This window comes from Somniosus microcephalus, chromosome 7 (genome assembly GCF_052327205.1).
Source record: "Somniosus microcephalus isolate GS21.2 chromosome 7, FLI_Smic_1.0, whole genome shotgun sequence".
NCBI lineage: Eukaryota > Metazoa > Chordata > Chondrichthyes > Squaliformes > Somniosidae > Somniosus > Somniosus microcephalus.
In genome coordinates this window covers 28,269,382-28,274,045 of record NC_140993.1, presented here as the reverse complement: position 1 = coordinate 28,274,045, position 4,664 = coordinate 28,269,382, and the positions used below count along the sequence as shown (strand labels likewise).

The window sequence follows — 4,664 nt, the reverse complement described above, 5'->3', positions numbered from 1 at the left end:
TTGCCTGATTACACTCCTGTGAAGAGCCTTGGGATATTTTACTTTGTTAAAGGCACTATATATTTGCAAGTTGTTGCCTTGCCAGTGCCGCCCACATTTGAAGAACATTTTTTAAAATTTCTGGTAAGCAGTACCTGCGGAAGGAGTCCGTGCCTGCAGGGAAAGGGGAGGATGGGGGAAGAACATTTGCATGGAATTATTTTTTTAAACTTCCTTTGTGAGTAGAAATTTGTTACGGAAAACAGCAGAGCCAGAACCTAACCAATCGAGTGCAAGAGGGGTGGAGTAGGAGTTCAGTTTGCAGCAGTTCCACAATAGTGTTTGGACATTGGCTATACAGCCTGGATTCTATCTTAGAGACAGGTCCAAAACTGCTTAAAATTTGCTGCAAATTGTCATAATTTTGTATCCACTTAGTGGTCACAAGTAGGAACTTGTTTTCTTGCACTTAATCTTCTTTTGTATGGTACTAGCAAAGCAAATCAAATGTCAATATCTAAGTCAGATATCCAGGCCAAAGCTTCCAGTGTAACAGGAAAGGTTGAGTAGGTTGGGCCTCATTGGAATTCAGAAGAATGAGAGGCGATCTTATCGAAACATATAAGATTGTGAGGGGGCTTGATCGGGTGGATGCGGGGAGGATGTTTCCACTGATGGGTGAGACTAGAACTAGGGGGCATAATCTTAGAATAAGGGGCTGCCCTTTCAAAACTGAGATGAGGAGAAACTTCTTCACTCAGAGGGTAGTAAATCTATGGAATTTGCTACCTCAGAGAGCTGTGGAAGCTGCGACATTAAATAAATTTAAAACGGAGATAGACAGTTTCCTAGCTGATAAGGGAATTAGGGGTTACGGGGAGCGGGCAGGGAAGTGGACGTGAGTCTGGGTTCGGATCAGCCATGATCCTATTGAATGGCGGAGCAGGCCCGAGGGGCCGTATGGCCTGCTCCTGCTCCTACTTCTTATGTTCTTATGTAACAGTGTGGATATCTTGTAGACTGCCTGCGAATTTCCTCTGAGGGCAGTGCTCAATGATGTGTTCCAGGGTCTGATTAGGAGCTCCACAGTCGCATGATGGGGTGCTTTAATCTTCCATCTATGGAGAAGGCGGCAGCATCTACCATGACCAGTTCTGAGGCGGTTGATGGTTGTTCACTGTTTGTGAGGAAGGTTTGATCCTTCAGGTTGTACTGGGGGGTCCTCCATAAGGAATCCATTCCGTGTGTCGCAGTTCTTCCAGGCATTTCACCATCAGTCATCAAGACTGAGGAGAGGTCCAAAATGGCCGCCTAGATTTGAGACGTGTTGGTGATAGGTTGTTCAAGTCGGCCTGGATCGGCGTGTCTTTGCTGGTGTAACGATTGTATTCTCTGGAGACTGCATATTCATGGCGTGGGTGTGGTGGTGCGATGTTTGCAAGCACGGGCAGCCAAGGTGTATAATTTTCATAGTAGAATTCAGCTGGACATCAACAGATTTGACATGCGACGTGATAGCCATGCCGGAGAGCAGTACTCCGCTGTAGAGTACACCAGGGCGAGTGCTGCCATGATCGCCATGCCGGAGAGCAGTACTCCGCTGTAGAGTACACCAGGGCGAGTGCTGCCATGATCGCCATGCCGGAGAGCAGTACTCCGCTGTAGAGTACACCAGGGCGAGTGCTGCCATGATCGCCATGCCGGAGAGCAGTACTCCGCTGTCGAGTACACCAGGGCGAGTGCTGCCATGATCGCCATGCCGGAGAGCAGTACTCCGCTGTCGAGTACACCAGGGCGAGTGCTGCCGTACGGAGGGCTTGAGCGCCTGCTCCCCATGTGGATCCGGCCAGTTTCTGGATCAGATTGACCCTGCTCTTTAGCTTCTTCCCAAGATTCTGTCTATAGGACAGGGTGTGATCAAACATGACTCCTAAATTGGAGGGTTTTTTTGGCATGGTTTACCTCTGCGCCGCAAAAGAAGACTTTCAAAGCTTGGCTGGCTTGATGTGGAATGTCGAGGTGACGGTTTCTTGCGCTATGAAAGGGCAATGCTGAGGGGTTTTTGTTCAGGGAAGTAGGAGTGAATGGAGGATATTGTTCAGAATTTACTTGTCTAATCGACACGAGTGTGTCGATCTTGAATTGACGTCAGGGATTGCGATGCCTTGTAGCTCAGAGCTGCATCAAGTCTTTGTTCAGGGTTGAAGTTCTGGGAAGGTACCAGTGGAGTGGAAGGAAGGGATCATTATCTTTTTTTTTGCTCTATAAAGGAAGTGGTCCACGCACCGAGTGTTGCGGTTACAGACTCTGTTCCTGGAAAAGTCCTTTCATTTGTTCAGGCTTCAGCCACTCATAAGGAGCCCTGAGTAATGGGGTTTCACCGATGGGTGAGCGACAGCAGATGCCATACTTGTTCTTCGCCGATTGAGATTGGTCGTGAATGCAACCACCTTCTGGCTGTCACAGACATAGACTTCTCTGTTGACGGAAACCCTCCATGGAAGGCTCTTCAAGGCATCGGCTATGTTGGAACACCCGGTGCCGTACAGAGTTTCATGTCTTGAAAGAGTATGCTCACCATGCACTGGTGAATTACCAGAAGCTGAACATGACTCCTTACCGTAATTGGCATCTACAAAGTGTACCGCGGCCTTTTGAGAGATTTATTTTGATGTGAGCATCTCTAAACTACTTATACGGGCACGGCCACCTTCTAGGGTCCAGTCGGATTTCTCATTCCCACTGCCTGGCTCCCCAATGACCCCGCTACCCACCAAGCTCATTGCCACCACTTCTCCCTTTCCCAAATCTCCTTCCCGTATTCTGGCCTACTGTAGAAGATGCAGCCACCAGTAGTCCCACCATGTCCTGAATCCAAACACTACATGGGATGGCCAAAGTGCCAATATGTCCCTGTGAATGATTAGTTGACGTTTATTGCTGCAAGAACATGGAAACCATTTTAGTCTTGGCTGTTAAAGGTTGCTGTGATCTTCCTTTGGAATGCTAGGGCCTGAATCTAATGTTTGTCTACCTCTTTCAATTATAAGATTGTCATTTTTATTATATAAATGCCTCTTTCTCTTCAAATGGGTTACAATCTGGTCAGAATATCACAACATTCTGAATGTATTAGTAAGGATATCTCCCTCTGACTGAAGGGTTTAAATGTTATGAGTTGTGATTGTAAATTCAGGGTATGTGGAATCTGCTGTGAGCAGATTAAGTTCTACAGTTAAATAGAACTTCCTACACAGAACGAGCAAAACAATTACGTTTTCATTCGTTCTTGGGTCTGATAGTAAATATATTTTCTTAAGTAATAGGAATATTGCTTTAAAAAAAACTCAAAAAACAAGGGCAGGATTCAGACTTGGGAGAAAAATTCTTGGGATTTAAGACTCCGAATGACAGACAAACCGACAACATCCAACAGAGATGGAGATCGCCAGGGGCTGCTATCAAGTCAACTGGTGAATTGTGTAACGTGGGTATTGAGAAATCCACGAACAATTACAGACCCCCCAAGCTAGAAATAACTGTACAGGGGAACAGTATATCTTTATAAAGTGTACAGCGGTTCCCACTGAAAACCTCGGTCATGTTTTTTTCCAATCTCAGCCTATCACGATTATCCAGAATTGTTGCCGGTAAATGGATTGCTGCGTGAGTTGGCTTTGATTCTGGAAGCATTTGATTTAATTTAGATGGAAGAGAAAAATGCAATATATTGAAAGGTGAATGGAGACACGAATGCAAATTGTTTTAATTACGATGACTAACACAGTGCTGTGTGCGAAGTGTCGGTGAGCTTTTTTTATGTCGTATTTTGAATAGTTCCTTAAGCAATGCTTTCTAGTTCACTCCTGTTAAAATGTTGATCCTAAAAATTCTGCAGTGGTTAACTGTTCACTCTGCACTCCCCAGAAAACTGGCGCCGTCAACCGTGCATGCTGCTGGTGTGATTAATGCGGAGTGAAGTGGTACAAAGCCACGCTAAGAACGGACAGGCACAGCAGTGATGTAGTGGCTATCTTAAAAGTCGGTGTTTTTTTAAAATTTCCCCTGGGGGAGGGGTCTGGAGGCATGCCCGCCCCCTCCAGAAAAAAAATAACATTCTTTATTCGGTGTATTTCGCAGCATTTTGTTGTAGACTTTTTTATATGTGTGCTAAGTATTTTCTGATCTGTATATTACTTCATCTGAGAACATATATCCCACTAAACTGGACTGGAAACTGCAGTGGGGTGAATCATGTCTTGTTGTGGGCAAACTGGTACTGGGTAATCTATTATTAACAAAATAATTCACTTCTTCCTTGCCTTCTTGTTTCTTGCTGTACCACAGTCCTGTTACTCGGCCTGGAAATTGCTTTTGGCCATATTAGTGTGACACTCCTTTCTGATGTAATGCTGAGTTATGATTATGGTCCTGGACTAGTACCCCCCCCCCCCCCCCCCAGAAGTTATTAATTCAAAATCCCATCATGGCAAATTGTGAAAATTTCAACTCAGTCTGGTAAGGTGTTGGCTGACACCAGAAAATGACTATGAACAGCTGCTGGGTAGTTGTAAAACCCCAAATGATTCACCAATATCTTGGGGGAAGTGAAACTGACCATTTCATTGCAGTTCCCTTTCGCGGTTGGCTGCTCATGTCCCCCTACCTACCGCCTTCTCACTCTT

The 4,664-nt window shown here is 45.5% G+C and overlaps 1 long non-coding RNA gene across 1 annotated transcript; it reads left to right on the top strand.

Annotated features, from left to right (window-relative positions):
- Positions 1 to 1,036: 1,036 nt before the first annotated feature.
- On the top strand, positions 1,037 to 4,221 carry LOC147114581 (uncharacterized). Its single transcript, XR_015078958.1, has 2 exons — positions 1,037 to 3,716; positions 3,907 to 4,221. It is a non-coding gene; the product is annotated as an uncharacterized LOC147114581 (long non-coding RNA).
- The last annotated feature ends 443 nt before the right edge of the window (positions 4,222 to 4,664 follow it).